The following is a 17,134-nucleotide window of genomic DNA, read 5'->3' on the forward strand; positions in this document are numbered from 1 at the left end:
AACGCATTTAATTCTCTAGGCGGGGATAGTTTGTGCGTCTCAGGTTCCTTATTTCGGACCTTTTTGCTTTTTTATTGTCGTTTTCTGTTTCTTCTCTGGTGGATAGAGCCTCTCTTTTATAGTCAATATGTCGCCCTTGTTTCAGATGAGATGACCAATGGGAATACGCGACGCTGGTCACGTGGAAGACCATGTCGGGCCGGACCTTCTCCGTAGCCAGACCAGGTATGATTCTTGATTTATCAAAGAGAAGAATGTTGTCGCAAATTCACAAAATATTACTTTTTATGTCCACTTGTTATTTACCAGACATAAATTCTGAAGCCAACTGTATTTTTAAAAACCTGTTGACTTTCCATTGATTGGATGCAAGGGGGGGGATAACTCTTATCGAGCACATACATACATACATACATACATACATACATACATACATACATACATACATACATACATACATACATACATACATACATACATACATATCGTTTTGACGAAAATCAATTTGACAACTGATATAATGGTTTGAAGCCTATTAAAGGTACAATAAGCTAAGTAAATAATTCCAAACTGTAAACTCCCTGAAGGTTGTGTAACAGAATTTAAGACGTGCATGCAAGCTGTTATCTCGTGCTGTAAAATGTACATATGTACATTGAAGAGTACATCCCCGGTGTTTCCGAGTGAAGATCATTCAGTACTTACGGAAACGTCATGTTTAATGGTATTTTTTGATCTTGGGTTTTTTTCCAAAGCAAAGTTTTGAAAAGGGTACTATATTTAGTTAAGGCAGGATAAAATGATCGATAATCGGACATATCGTCGATAGGAAAACATTAATGTTGATCTATTTGAAAACTGTGTTTTGAAAGATCGACATGAAAGTTGCATCAATAATGAACTGTTTGAGGGGCATTCTAGAAGTTGTAAGTATTTGCCAAGATCGATACGACGCTGTCGTACAATAAAGAAGGTGATCATCCCTAAACACTTGTCACATTAATGATTGTAAATAAAGTTGTTCACACACTACACAAAGTCAGTTCTTTATTCTTTGGCTTCTTCCAAACAATACTAATTTAGGACCCTGTTATGTTAGTAATTCCCGTATAAACATGTCACCCACCACTCGTGATCTGAAATATAATTATCCATTTCTGTCTGACATTTTGGGACAGTTTTGCTCAAAATTACTTCTCCAGTATTTATCGATAATCCCTCTATATTTAGTTAACGATTATCGATGTCTAAGATCTGTATCGACTGCCATACCTAGCACAAGTACCTTTTAAAAGGTGCTCTGCATCCAATGCCTTGTGAAAGAATAAATAAGTCGAAATCAACAAGACAGATCTATAAGGCATGGATTACATTCACATGGTGTTGACAGAATTAGGTCAATAGTTATAGACAATACAAAGATTATTCTGGAAGCATTGACAGGACACTTTAAGTATAGCTTAGTGGGATCCTGGTTGCCGTTGATGATGGCACACTGTAGGTCATTCTAACTCACCGTACACATGTTCTTGGCGTGCTTTGTGAAAGTTGAGATGGTACCTGATCATGAATTACGTTCGGGAAAATGTGTTCCTTTCAAGATGATTTTCACTTCGATAATAAAACCGCTATCTGAAAGTGATGCATTCGTTTATTCTTTTCTAATTTTCGTGATACTAGTATTAGCGAATGCGACTTTAAACAACAGACCAATCAGTCGTATGTATTACGAAAGGCATGAATTACGGCTAAAGTAATTTCTGATTGTTATCGGCATTTTCTATGATGGAAAGTTATGGACTTAATGTGTTCTGAAGCTTTATGGATAGCAATTTATATAATATTATATAACATAGAGTGACGTTTATGAGCTAGTTCTGTATATAATCAAGATAAGATGCTCTGATCATGTACCTTGTGGATGGATAGATCCCTTCATGAATATTCATTATTACAATTATAGCCATCTGATGAAAGGTATACATGTATGTTCATAGTATCTTGTAATAAACAGCAGAGTAGCATTCAGGATGTCAGTTTCAGAAAGGATTATAAACTTATTTGATTGAAGTTGAAAAGTTGATAGACAGAGTGTGTGCCCCAATTAACTCTTCACAGACTGATAATATGTTATACCCTTGATCTCTGTAGATCAAAGGCTTGTGGCGACGGATGTCGATGGCTTCCGAGAGTTTTCTTTCAGTAAAATGGTGATTCTTGTTAGAAAGGATTTCAACTTTGTCAAACTGAACTTGATGGCTGCGAAAATTGTGTTAGTTGTCTGAGAGGGCTGATTTGCTGTCTACCTTGATCGTTAAGGTTTTGTGCTCTGTAATTCATGTATCTACGGGACGGAAGGTTTTTACCTACGAAACAGGTACCGTGAGACAAACACTTTGGGTAGCTGATTTTGGCGGCGCGCGTGCGTGCGTGCGTGCGTGCGTGCGTGCGTGCGTGCGTGCGTGCGTGTTTCGGCCATTTCCTTTGAGGATTTTAGGATGGTTCTAATAATGGGAAACCAGTGAAGATGGTGACGAGGTCTGCTTGGTGTTTAGATAGCCTGTTGATTTGATGAGAGGTCCTGCCAAGGGAGGGTGGTTTGTGGTCCTGTACATGGAGCTGTCACGAATGAATTGAAGCTAAACAACGTTGGACGCGGAGAGACTTTGGATGGGTGACCGTGTTTGGCAGCTTGCCTCCTAACAGGTTCTAGAAATTTCGCCCTGCTTCACGAAAGAAGTGATTCTTGTGATTCATGTAGGGGCGGATTCAGGATTGGTCGGTGTGTACTTGGGCTGGAGTGTGGTAAAATGGTTCTCTTGGCAAGATACTGACGTGGGTGGATACAGATTGAGGTTGGTGAAGACATAATACAGATCATTAATCTCAAGTTCAAGGTCATGACTGCTGAATCAGATGTCCTTGGTGTGCTTTGAAGAGGTAATTCGGATGTCAGACTTACCTTTCTCTTCAAGATGATCTTTCCAGAAGACAAGAGGACGGGTTAATTTTATAACAATACCGTGATCTCACGTTGCGTTGACGTATTCGTTCATGCTTTTCTAGTTTTGAACTTTCATATTTTGGGGACACAATGCACTTTAATAGTGAGTGAATTACTATTGGTTTTATTGCTCTTAGCAAATACGTGATGAGCGGACCCTTTAACCATTAGGCTACCCCTACCGTCCCATACACCTTGTTATGTCAATGGGGACAAAGCGATTTCAAGTTGTTAAACGAAAGAAAGTACATGTACCATAAACATACCAAATACGTGTAAACGGATCCTTGTGTCCCCCGAGTGAAGTATGTCCAAAAGCGGCGGAAAAGTCTACTCACTCACTTATCTATTCATGATGTATGTGTCACATAGTATTGAAATGGTTTGATGGTTTCATCAAAGATTCTGAGCGTATCAATGTCTGAACAACTCCCGAAATAGGTTTGCATATCGACATGGACCAAAATCTGACCTTTCTTCTTTCAGCTATGTGTTTCAAATGTCAACACTAAATAATTTGATGAGAAGCTCACATTTGCTTCCACAAAACCTTAGCCAATGGCACACGCGAAACTAAACCATTTAAACCATCATAAACAAACTTATCGGGCCGTCCCGAGTGAGTGTGATTCCATAGCTCAAATGCCTTGATTTGAAATACGTTCTATGACTGTAGTATTGAGAACCAGTAATATGAGTTGGTATTACCTAATATGGCATATGATGCTATCGGCCTTTATATTTAAGCCATTCTCCTGATGTTGCGTCTCGAAGCGAGGAAATATTCATTGCTCTATGTATTAAACCTATTGGAGAAAGTTAAGGAAATCTGTCTAAATAAAAAAGTTATTCGTCCTGCAAATCGCAGAGCAATATTACGTGTCGTCTCGTTCACATCAACCTAGTCATGTGTGGACGGCCCCAAGTCCTTTCCCCATTCTTGTCAATTACAATGTCATTAATTATAATTTGTTTCAAAACTCCTTGCAGAGACGAAAGCGACGTCCTTGAGTCAGAATGGCGGAAATCGCCGATAGGCCTTTTACAGGGCAAGATCAAGTCCTCAAATCAATTGTGACAGAAGCTTTTGGTGAAAGTGACGCATATTCCGATTGCTGCATAGTAGATTAGCCTTTAAGTGATGTGCCAGTAGATTGTAGGAGCTTTCAATATCGGACTCTCGAAATGCGTTTTGAAAGTCCAGTTTACAAGTGGGTGTAAAAATTGTGAAGACGTAACAGACACGCGTGCATTTTGACCCTCAAAATAATGAATCTTTTATGACGACTGATCGTTCAATATGTCATGCGGATTCACAAACAAGGGCTTACTTTGTAGTCAGAAAGTACATCCGAATATAGTTTTTACATATATACCTTGTGGTTGTATCTGTAAGTTCCACCATTCATTAATGTTCTCATCATCGTCATCATCATCGTTGTCGTCGTCTTCGACGTTGTCGTCATCATCATCTTCATCATCATTTTCACCCTCACGCTAATTATGATACGAGAAAAACAGATTTGTTCATGTACATTTAGTAAATAAGATTTTGGATTAATTGATCCTGACAGGCGTTGTGGCCAGCTTGGCCAGCATACAGTAAGCTACTTTTAAAACGAACAAGCTTATAGCGAACTGACGGATATAAAGAACTGTCCTTTTCTCCCGCTATTTCAAATGAAACGCGAATAACGAACTGCGGTTACTATGTAACGACTAAACGACCAAGCAATCGATTGTGTTGTCTTATTATCGGACACAAAACATTTTGGAACACTTGTTTGTGTTAACAATTATGTAACAATATAAGGTCTGTCTTCAAATTTACATTTCATAAGCACTGCAAGCGCGTCCCACTCATTTACTTTAAAGACTTTAGACTACTCATGTTCCTAATATTTCTAGTTTTGCAATTTGTCAAAACGTACCCAAACCACAAACTTTGTTTATTAAAGAAACATAACAAGAAAATCTGATTAATGACGGTAACCAATTATTTTCGATGATTGGACGGTTGTAATTAATCAGTCATTAATTGTGAAATATTAACCTATTCCCAAAACATTCGGGAACGCCATCGATTGAACTTTACCTCATACTGCATATGTCGCAGAAAAACTTCACCGTGCGGTGTGTACGTCATGTCTACCGGAAACAGCAAGAGACGCCAGAAAGTGACGTCATCAATCGCAGCTCCGTCTCCATCTTATATTTTCACCTCGACACCTGAAATCCTATCTGACATTGTCCAATATATATCCACAAATTTTACCCAAACTGTCTTCTTTTAGCGAATTTTCAACTCGATGACGTCACGAAAACGCGTGAGGTCCTTTGCCCTTTTATATATTTATACACATAATGGCCTCTGGTACTATCTGCTTGAGCACTAAAGGTCTTTGCAATGTTTCCATGGCGACTTGTCCGTTGTGTGATTACCCTTCAGTCTCCGTAGGCGTTCTTTGGTATATCTTAAGGTTAATTACGGCGTTGTTAGAATATTAACTCTGCACACTAAAGTTCAAGTCTGGATGGCCTTGATTATTCCTTTGTAACGAAAAAGACGAGTTTGTCCAAAACGCTACGAAAGATATTGTTGACATTTCTTTAATATAATTTATTCCCCGCAGACATATCGTCGGATTATTATTACACGGACCTGGCTTGGCTAATTAGTCCGTGTGGAGAATGATCCTGGGACTTTTTAAGCAGGAAATACAGCAGGGGTCCGTCTTCCGTCTCCATGATCTAGCAGACTAGTTGGTGGTTCGATCCCCGGAAGTGATGTGTTAAACCAGTTTAACATGTCATGCATAATGGAAAAGCCATCCAGATGTGATGAACCAGTTTAGCAGCATGTCACGCCGATCAGAAGTGACACAGAGCGTGTTGAACCATATGCCGGAAACGCTATACAGATTATATCGCGCCGACTGGAAGTGACATACAGGCTTTATGAACCAGTTTAGCATATCACGCAGACCGGAAGTGACATACACATGTGTTGAACAAGTTTAGCGTATTTCGCAGAATGGAAGTGACGCATATACGTACTGAACCAGTTTAGCACGTGGTGCAGACCGGAAGTGACATACGGGCGTTATGAACCAGTTTAACATATCACGCTGACCGAAAGTCTTTCAAAGCATTCTATCATGTCACGCCGCCCACAAGTGACATCCGACTACTTTGAGCCACGTTGGTGGTGTTCCCCCTCCCACCTTCCCCACACCCATCCGCGGACTTAACACCAGCCAGGGCATTAATCAATTGCGCAGCAAGTACCCACGGAACTGAAAAAGATACCTGAGTGGTTACTGACAGGTTTATAGTTAACTATAATTGAGGCATCTCATGAACTGTTCACTGAATTACAGTACTGTGGTGTTATACTTTAAGGGCGACGTGGGTCGACAACAAGACTGTATGCGCCCGTCACTAAATTACGTAGAAAGGTCCCGTTCGGATGGGAAATCTTTTTCTTTTAGTTACAGCATAAAACCTGATGTTGAATGTGTGTGGACTGCGCAGTTTGGTCCCACATGAAGAAGTAATGAGCTCTTTAATTGAATTTTAAGATATGTGTAATGTATGAAATATATAACTAGACATTTATTTGCTCGTGCTGTGATTGCGAAGGTTATTAGTGCAATGTGAAAGCATTATGAAAGTAATAGTGCATGAATCATCAGCAATAATATGTTACTATGTGTTATGGATTATATGTCAAATTCAATAAATATGATAAAGAAACTTAGTTATTTTGTATGGTCTGAATGGCAATTGTCCTAGATCGCATTTGTCCGGGTGACAATTGTGCGAGATGGCAAATGTCCAGTTTGCATTTGTCCTAGATGGCAATTGTCCGGTGGCAATTGTCCTTGACCCAGTAGAAAGACATCTTAAATCTCGTACATGTATCCAGCCCTGTATTTATACTTATATCAAAGGAAATATAGTTACACCAACCTAAAAATCTCTTTATAAAGTCTCAAATAGAAGCAAATTAAAGAATCACGTTGTTCAAAGCGAGACTCTCTTTTTCATTCTCAACACGTCATCGGTCCGGCCTGTCACATGACATGTTATCATAATTGTTTGCTCTGACCTTTCTACCATTCCTTGCTTCCTGGGTGGGTTTTTTTGTTTTGAAGATTCTCGTTGTTTAACCAGAAATTCACTATGGCGTTATGGCGTAGGTTCGAAATGTTAAACATTACCTTGAGCACGTGGCTGTCGAGAGTACTGTCTGTCCATCATGCCACTAAGTTAGCAAACAACCCACCTTGCATCATTGCATCAGGTGCCTACAGCAGCCACTCCCAAGATTGCCATAGAATATTGCAACTGAAAAATAATCGCTTTTGTGTAGCCTTTCCTCGGCCACAACATATGGTGGCAGCACAATGAGTTGCATAGTCGTTTTAGAGGTCCCAATATTTTATCGCCGATAAATATTTCTACTTTGTGACAATACTGCCTCTCCTTTGTTCAGTCTTGAAAGGCGGTAGTTTGAAGGTGTTTGAAATATATCTTCCGTTTTCCACGATATTGAAAGGATGTCTCCACCTCATATTCAGTTGCTCCATTCTTGACGTTGAACTGGTTTCAAGTTGCACCAATTCATTATTCACTACTCAAACGCAAACTTAAAATCATGCTTTATGGCGTCATATTATCGGTACAATGAAGGATATTTTCATATCGTGTGTGGGTGACAATCAGAATTTCAGAAAATTGACACTTCTTGTTGGCATTCAAACACTTTTCATGGAGGAAGCAATGATGGAGAGAGAAAAAAAGTTCTTCACTTTAACGGAACAGTTACAGTGGTGTTTTGTAACATTATAACGTAATATTTGAACATATGATTGACGTTTAAGCTGCTTTTCAGAGCCGTTGCCAAGTCGGGTCGAACAGAGACTTAGCACTTTCCTTTGAGGCTATACTTGGAATGGAGAGTAGAAAGGCAGTTATCTTTAAATGTGAAATTTTCTGACACTGAAAAGTAATGCTTAGTTAGATACAATGCCATTACATAAATATGAGTACAATTCCAGATACGTATACATGTATCAGGTTTGAAGTGATTTTTGAGAGCCAGAGCCAAGATGGATCCAACACTTGTGATATAACAACTAGGTTTTGAAGGTTGTCGGAAAAAGGAAATAGTGAAAATCATGGTAAAATGGTCATGGAAAAATGTCATCGAACAAAATTTCATTAAAAAAAATAACAATACCAATTAGAAAGTGGTCAAATGTAAGATGTTATACATATTTGGAACTACACTTTCTTCGGCAGATTCTAATACTTACAGGCCTTTTGAACCAGTTTAGTGTCACAGTGTCACTCCGATCAGAAGTAACCCATGGCGTATTGAAACAGTTTAGTGTGTCACACCGATCAGAAGTAACACATGGCGGATTGAATCCAGTTTAGCATGTCACTCCGGTCAAAAGCAACACATGGCGTATTGAACCAGTTTAGTGGGTCACTCCGATCAGAAGTAACACATGGCGGATTGAACCAGTTTAGTGTGTCACTCCGGTCAGAAGTAACACATGGCGGATTGAACCAGTATAGTGTGTCACTCCGATCAGAAGAAACACATGGCGTATTGAACCAGTTTAGTGTGCCACTCCAATCAGAACTAAAACATGGCGGATTGAACCAGTTTAGCATGTCACTCCGGTCAGAAGTAGCACATGGCGTATTGAACCAGTTTAGTGTGTCACTCTGGTCAGCAATAATACATGGCGGATTGAACCAGTTTAGTGTGTCACTCTGGTCAGAAATAATACATGGCGGATTGAACCAGTTTAGCATGTCACTCCGGTCAGAAGTAACACATGGCGGATTGAACCAGTTTAGTGTGTCACTCTGGTCAGCAGTAACACATGGCGTATTGAACCAGTTTAGTGTGTCACTCCGATCAGAAGTAACACATGCCGTATTGAACCAGTTTAGTGTGTCACTCCGATCAGAAGTAACACATGCCGTATTGAACCAGTTTAGTGTGTCACTCCGATCAGAAGTAACACATGCCGTATTGAACCAGTTTAGTGTGTCACTCTGGTCAAAAGTAACACATGGCGGATTGAACCAGTTTAGTGTGTCATTCTGGTCAAAAGTAACCCATGGCGTATTGAACCAGTTTAGTGTGTCACTCTGGTCAGCAGAAACACATGGCGTATTGAGCCAGTTTAGTGTGTCACTCCGATCAGAAGTAACACATGGCGGATTGAACCAGTTTAGTGTGTCACTCCGATCAGAAGTACCACATGGGGGATTGAACCAGTTTAGTGTGTCACTCTGGTCAGAAGCAATACATGGCGTATTGAACCAGTTTAGTGTGTCACTCTGGTCAGCAATAATACATGGCGGATTGAACCAGTTTAGCATGTCACTCCGTTCAGAAGTAACACATGGCGTATTGAGCCCGTTTAGTGTGTCACTCCGATCAGAAGTAACACATGGCGTATTGAGCCAGTTTAGTGTGTCACTCCAATCAGCAGAAACACATGGCGTATTGAACCAGCTGAGTGTGCCACTCTGGTCAGAAGTAACACATGGCGTATTGAGCCAGTATAGTGTGTCACTCCGATCAGAAGTAACACATGGCGGATTGAACCAGTTTAGTGTGTCACTGTGGTCAGCAGTAACACATGGCGTATTGAGCCAGTTTAGTGTCACTCTGGTCAGAAGTAACACATGGCGTATTGAACCAGTTTAGTGTGTCACTCCGATCAGAAGTGACCCATGACGTATTGAACCAGTTTAGTGTGTTACTCCGATCAGAAGTAACACATGGCGTATTGAACCAGTTTAGCATGTCACTCCGATCAGAAGTAACACATGGCGGATTGAACCAGTTTAGTGTGTCACCCCGATCAGAAGTAACACATGGCGTATTGAACCAGTTTACTGTGTCACTCTGGTCAGAAGTAACACATGGCGGATTGAACCAGTTTAGTGTGCCACTCTGGTCAGAAATAACCCATGGCGTATTGAAACGGTTTTGTGTGTCACTCCGATCAGAAGTAACACATGGCGTATTGAACCAGTTTAGTGTGTCACTCTGGTCAGAAGTAATACATGGCGGATTGAACCAGTTTAGTGTGTCACTCTGGTCAGCAGTAACCCATGGCGGATTGAACCAGTTTAGTGTGCCACTCCGATCAGAAGTCATACATGGCGTATTGAGCCAGTTTAGTGTGTCACTCTGGTCAGAAATAACCCATGCCGTATTGAACCAGTATAGTGTGTCCCTCTGGTCAGAAGTAACCCATGGCGCATTGAACCAGTATAGTGTATCACTCCGATCACAAGTAACACATGGCGGATTGAACCAGTTTAGTGTGTCACTGTGGTCAGCAGTAACCCATGGCGGATTGAACCAGTTTAGTGTGTCACTCCGATCAGAAGTCATACATGGCGTATTGAGCCAGTTTAGTGTGTCACTCTGGTCAGAAATAACCCATGGCGTATTGAACCAGTATAGTGTGTCACTCTGGTCAGAAGTAACCCATGGCGTATTGAACCAGTATAGTGTATCACTCCGATCAGAAGTAACACATGGTGTATTGAGCCAGTTTAGTGTGTCACTCCGATCAGAAGTAACACATGGCGTATTGAACCAGTTTAGTGTGTCACTTCGATCAGAAGTAACACATGGCGTATTGAACCAGTTTAGTGTGTCACTCCGATCAGAAGTAACACATGCCGTATTGAACCAGTTTAGTGTGTCACTCCGATCAGAAGTAACACATGGCGTATTGAACCAGTTTAGTGTGTCACTCTGGTCAGAAGTAACCCATGGCGTATTGAACCAGTTTAGTGTGTCACTCCGATCAGAAGTAACACATGGCGTATTGAACCAGTTTATTGTGTCACTCTGGTCAGAAGTAACCCATGGCGTATTGAACCAGTTTAGTGTGTCACTCTGGTCAGAAGTAACCCATGGCGTATTGAGCCAGTTTAGTGTGTCACTCCGATCAGAAGTAACACATGGCGCATTGAACCAGTTTAGTGTGTCACTGTGGTCAGAAGTAACCCATGGTGTATTGAGCCAGTTTAGTGTGTCACTCTGGTCAGAAGTAACACATGGCGGATTGAACCAGTTTAGTGTGTCACTCTGGTCAGCAGTAACCCATGGCGGATTGAACCAGTTTAGTGTGCCACTCCGATCAGAAGTCATACATGGCGTATTGAGCCAGTTTAGTGTGTCACTCTGGTCAGAAATAATCCATGGCGTATTGAACCAGTATAGTGTGTCACTCTGGTCAGAAGTAACCCATGGCGTATTGAACCAGTATAGTGTATCACTCCGATCAGAAGTAACACATGGCGGATTGAACCAGTTTAGTGTGTCACTCCGGTCAAAAGTAACACATGGCGTATTGAGCCAGTTTAGTGTGTCATCCGATCAGAAGTAACACATGGCGTATTGAACCAGTTTAGTGTGTCACTCCGGTCAGCAGTAACCCATGGCGTATTGAGCCAGTTTAGTGTGTCACTCCGATCAGAAGTAACACATGCCGTATTGAACCAGTTTAGCATGTCACTCCGATCAGAAGTAACACATGGCGTATTGAACCAGTATAGTGTGTCACTCTGGTCAGAAGTAACCCATGGCGTATTGAACCAGTTTAGTGTGTCACTCCGATCAGAAGTAACACATGGCGTATTGAACCAGTTTATTGTGTCACTCTGGTCAGAAGTAACCCATGGCGTATTGAACCAGTTTAGTGTGTCACTCTGGTCAGAAGTAATACATGGCGGATTGAACCAGTTTAGTGTGTCACTCTGGTCAGCAGTAACACATGGCGGATTGAAACGGTTTTGTGTGTCACTCCGATCAGAAGTATCACATGGCGTATTGAACCAGTTTAGTGTGTCACTCTGGTCAGAAGTAATACATGGCGTATTGAACCAGTATAGTGTGTCACTCTGGTCAGAAGTAACCCATGGCGTTTTGAACCAGTTTAGTGTGTCACTCCAATCAGAAGTAACACATGGCGTATTGAACCAGTTTATTGTGTCACTCTGGTCAGAAGTAACCCATGGCGTATTGAACCAGTTTAGTGTGTCACTCTGGTCAGAAGTAATACATGGCGGATTGAACCAGTTTAGTGTGTCACTCTGGTCAGCAGTAACACATGGCGGATTGAAACGGTTTTGTGTGTCACTCCGATCAGAAGTAACACATGGCGTATTGAACCAGTTTAGTGTGTCACTCTGGTCAGAAGTAATACATGGCGGATTGAACCAGTTTAGTGTGTCACTCCGATCAGAAGTAACACATGGCGGATTGAACCAGTATAGTGTGTCACTCTGGTCAGAAGTAACCCATGGCGTATTGAACCAGTTTAGTGTGTCACTCTGGTCAGAAGTAATACATGGCGGATTGAACCAGTTTAGTGTGTCACTCTGGTCAGCAGTAACCCATGGCGGATTGAACCAGTTTAGTGTGCCACTCCGATCAGAAGTCATACATGGCGTATTGAGCCAGTTTAGTGTGTCACTCTGGTCAGAAATAACCCATGGCGTATTGAACCAGTATAGTGTGTCACTCTGGTCAGAAGTAACCCATAGCGTATTGAACCAGTATAGTGTATCACTCCGATCAGAAGTAACACATGGCGGATTGAGCCAGTTTAGTGTGTCACTCCGATCAGAAGTAACACATGGCGTATTGAACCAGTTTAGTGTGTCACTTCGATCAGAAGTAACACATGGCGTATTGAACCAGTTTAGTGTGTCACTCCGATCAGAAGTAACACATGCCGTATTGAACCAGTTTAGTGTGTCACTCCGATCAGAAGTAACACATGGCGTATTGAACCAGTTTAGTGTGTCACTCTGGTCAGAAGTAACCCATGGCGTATTGAACCAGTTTAGTGTGTCACTCCGATCAGAAGTAACACATGGCGTATTGAACCAGTTTATTGTGTCACTCTGGTCAGAAGTAACCCATGGCGTATTGAACCAGTTTAGTGTGTCACTCTGGTCAGAAGTAACCCATGGCGTATTGAGCCAGTTTAGTGTGTCACTCCGATCAGAAGTAACACATGGCGCATTGAACCAGTTTAGTGTGTCACTGTGGTCAGAAGTAACCCATGGTGTATTGAGCCAGTTTAGTGTGTCACTCTGGTCAGAAGTAACACATGGCGGATTGAACCAGTTTAGTGTGTCACTCTGGTCAGCAGTAACCCATGGCGGATTGAACCAGTTTAGTGTGCCACTCCGATCAGAAGTCATACATGGCGTATTGAGCCAGTTTAGTGTGTCACTCTGGTCAGAAATAATCCATGGCGTATTGAACCAGTATAGTGTGTCACTCTGGTCAGAAGTAACCCATGGCGTATTGAACCAGTATAGTGTATCACTCCGATCAGAAGTAACACATGGCGGATTGAACCAGTTTAGTGTGTCACTCCGGTCAAAAGTAACACATGGCGTATTGAGCCAGTTTAGTGTGTCATCCGATCAGAAGTAACACATGGCGTATTGAACCAGTTTAGTGTGTCACTCCGGTCAGCAGTAACCCATGGCGTATTGAGCCAGTTTAGTGTGTCACTCCGATCAGAAGTAACACATGGCGTATTGAACCAGTTTAGCATGTCACTCCGATCAGAAGTAACACATGGCGTATTGAACCAGTATAGTGTGTCACTCTGGTCAGAAGTAACCCATGGCGTATTGAACCAGTTTAGTGTGTCACTCCGATCAGAAGTAACACATGGCGTATTGAACCAGTTTATTGTGTCACTCTGGTCAGAAGTAACCCATGGCGTATTGAACCAGTTTAGTGTGTCACTCTGGTCAGAAGTAATACATGGCGGATTGAACCAGTTTAGTGTGTCACTCTGGTCAGCAGTAACACATGGCGGATTGAAACGGTTTTGTGTGTCACTCCGATCAGAAGTAACACATGGCGTATTGAACCAGTTTAGTGTGTCACTCTGGTCAGAAGTAATACATGGCGTATTGAACCAGTATAGTGTGTCACTCTGGTCAGAAGTAACCCATGGCGTTTTGAACCAGTTTAGTGTGTCACTCCAATCAGAAGTAACACATGGCGTATTGAACCAGTTTATTGTGTCACTCTGGTCAGAAGTAACCCATGGCGTATTGAACCAGTTTAGTGTGTCACTCTGGTCAGAAGTAATACATGGCGGATTGAACCAGTTTAGTGTGTCACTCTGGTCAGCAGTAACACATGGCGGATTGAAACGGTTTTGTGTGTCACTCCGATCAGAAGTAACACATGGCGTATTGAACCAGTTTAGTGTGTCACTCTGGTCAGAAGTAATACATGGCGGATTGAACCAGTTTAGTGTGTCACTCCGATCAGAAGTAACACATGGCGTATTGAACCGGTATAGTGTGTCACTCTGGTCAGAAGTAACCCATGGCGTATTGAACCAGTTTAGTGTGTCACTCTGGTCAGAAGTAATACATGGCGTATTGAACCAGTTTAGTGTGTCACTCTGGTCAGCAGTAACCCATGGCGGATTGAACCAGTTTAGTGTGCCACTCCGATCAGAAGTCATACATGGCGTATTGAGCCAGTTTAGTGTGTCACTCTGGTCAGAAATAACCCATGGCGTATTGAACCAGTATAGTGTGTCACTCTGGTCAGAAGTAACCCATAGCGTATTGAACCAGTATAGTGTATCACTCCGATCAGAAGTAACACATGGCGGATTGAACCAGTTTAGTGTGTCACTCCGGTCAAAAGTAACACATGGCGTATTGAGCCAGTTTAGTGTGTCACTCCGATCAGAAGTAACACATGGCGTATTGAACCAGTTTAGCGTGTCACTCCAATCAGCAGAAACACATGGCGTATTGAACCAGTTTAGTGTGTCACTCCGATCAGAAGTAACACATGCCGTATTGAACCAGTTTAGTGTGTCACTCCCATCAGAAGTAACACATGGCGTATTGAACCAGTATAGTGTGTCACTCTGGTCAGAAGTAACCCATGGCGTATTGAACCAGTTTAGTGTGTCACTCCGATCAGAAGTAACACATGGCGTATTGAACCAGTTTATTGTGTCACTATGGTCAGAAGTAACCCATGGCGTATTGAACCAGTTTAGTGTGTCACTCTGGTCAGAAGTAACCCATGGCGTATTGAGCCAGTTTAGTGTGTCACTCCGATCAGAAGTAACACATGGCGCATTGAACCAGTTTAGTGTGTCACTGTGGTCAGAAGTAACCCATGGTGTATTGAGCCAGTTTAGTGTGTCACTCCGATCAGCAGTAACACATGGCGTATTGAGCCAGTTTAGCATGTCACTCCGATCAGAAGTAACACATGGCGTATTGAACCAGTTTAGTGTGTCACTCTGGTCAGAAGTCATACATGGCGGATTGAACCAGTTTAACATGTCACTCCGATCAGAAGTAACACATGGCGTATTGAACCAGTTTAGTGTGTCACTCCGATCAGAAATAACCCTTGGCGTATTGAACCAGTTTAGTGTGTCACTCTGGTCAGAAGTAATACATGGCGGATTGAACCAGTTTAGTGTGTCACTCTGGTCAGCAGTAACACATGGCGTATTGAACCAGTTTAGTGTGTCACTCTGGTCAGAAGTAACACATGGCTGATTGAAACGGTTTAGTGTGTCACTCCGATCAGTAGTAACACATGGCGTATTGAACCAGTTTAGTGTGTCACTCTGGTCAGAAGTAATACATGGCGGATTGAACCAGTTTAGTGTGTCACTCTGGTCAGCAGTAACCCATGGCGGATTGAACCAGTTTAGTGTGTCACTCTGGTCATTAGTAACACATGGCGTATTGAACCATTTTAGTGTGTCACTCTGGTCAGAAGTAACACATGGCGGATTGAAACGGTTTAGTGTGTCACTCCGATCAGTAGTAACACATGGCGTATTGAACCAGTTTAGTGTGTCACTCCGATCAGAAGTAACCCATGGTGTATTGAACCAGTTTAGTGTGTCACTCTGGTCAGAAGTAACCCATGGCGTATTGAGCCAGTTTAGTGTGTCACTCCGATCAGAAGTAACACATGGCGTATAGGACCAGTTTAGTGTGTCACTGTGGTCAGAAGTAACCCATGGCGTATTGAACCAGTTTAGTGTGTCACTCCGATCAGAAGTAACCCATGGCGTATTGAACCAGTTTAGTGTGTCACTCCCATCAGAAGTAACACATGGCGTATTGAACCAGTTTAGTGTGTCACTCTGGTCAGAAGTAACCCATGGCGTATTGAACCAGTTTAGTGTGTCACTCTGGTCAGAAGTAACCCATGGCGTATTGAGCCAGTTTAGTGTGTCACTCCGATCAGAAGTAACACATGGCGTATTGAACCAGTTTAGTGTGTCACTGTGGTCAGAAGTAACCCATGGCGTATTGAACCAGTTTAGTGTGTCACTCCGATCAGAAGTAACCCATGGCGTATTGAACCAGTTTAGTGTGTCACTCCGATCAGAAGTAACCCATGACGTATTGAACCAGTTTGGTGTATCACTCCGATCAGAACTAACCCATGGCGTATTGAACCAGTTTAGTGTGTCAATCCGATAGATTTTGAACCAGTTTGCATGTCATGGTGACATACGGTATTGGAATACCTCTCTTGATCAGTGATTCGTTGTCGCTGTGATATAGCGTGATATTATCTATTTATCTGTCTGTCTGTCTGTGTCTGTCTATCTATCTATCTATCTATCTATCTATCTCTCTATCTATCTATCTATCTATCTATCTGTGTTTGTTGATTCATCCAGTCGGCTAGCCAATTGTTGCTATCTATTGCTGCTCACAACTGATTTGAGCGATGGGTGGTTAAAGCGTTCATCCGTTACGCCGAAGACCAGGGTTCGATTCCCCACATGGGCACAGTGAGTGAAGTCCATCTCTGATGTCCTCAGTCGTGATTTTGCTGGAATATTGCTATACGCTACGTAAAACTAAACTCACTCACAAATTGTCATCATTTCCTTCTACCTTACACTGCCTTCGCTTACCCGTCGTAGCCATGCAGTCGTCCTTTGGACCTTCGCTGAAAACAGACTTGCTTGTTGTAAGTTAATTAATATTCATGCCTTGTTGCCATGGCAGTTAGTTCCAGCACTGACTCACTTT

General features: G+C 42.1%; 1 protein-coding gene across 1 annotated transcript in view; it reads left to right on the top strand.

Moving 5' to 3' along the window:
• Nucleotides 1–17,134, top strand: part of LOC137261233 (glycoprotein 3-alpha-L-fucosyltransferase A-like) — a 135,534-nt gene that overhangs the window by 70,327 nt on the left and 48,073 nt on the right. The window contains exon 2 of the mRNA XM_067798944.1: nucleotides 146–225. The gene's annotated coding sequence lies outside the window, so the exon portion shown is untranslated. The remainder of the gene's footprint in view (nucleotides 1–145; nucleotides 226–17,134) is intronic.

The sequence above is a fragment of the Haliotis asinina genome, chromosome 14 (assembly GCF_037392515.1).
Source record: "Haliotis asinina isolate JCU_RB_2024 chromosome 14, JCU_Hal_asi_v2, whole genome shotgun sequence".
Taxonomy (NCBI): Eukaryota; Metazoa; Mollusca; class Gastropoda; order Lepetellida; family Haliotidae; genus Haliotis; species Haliotis asinina.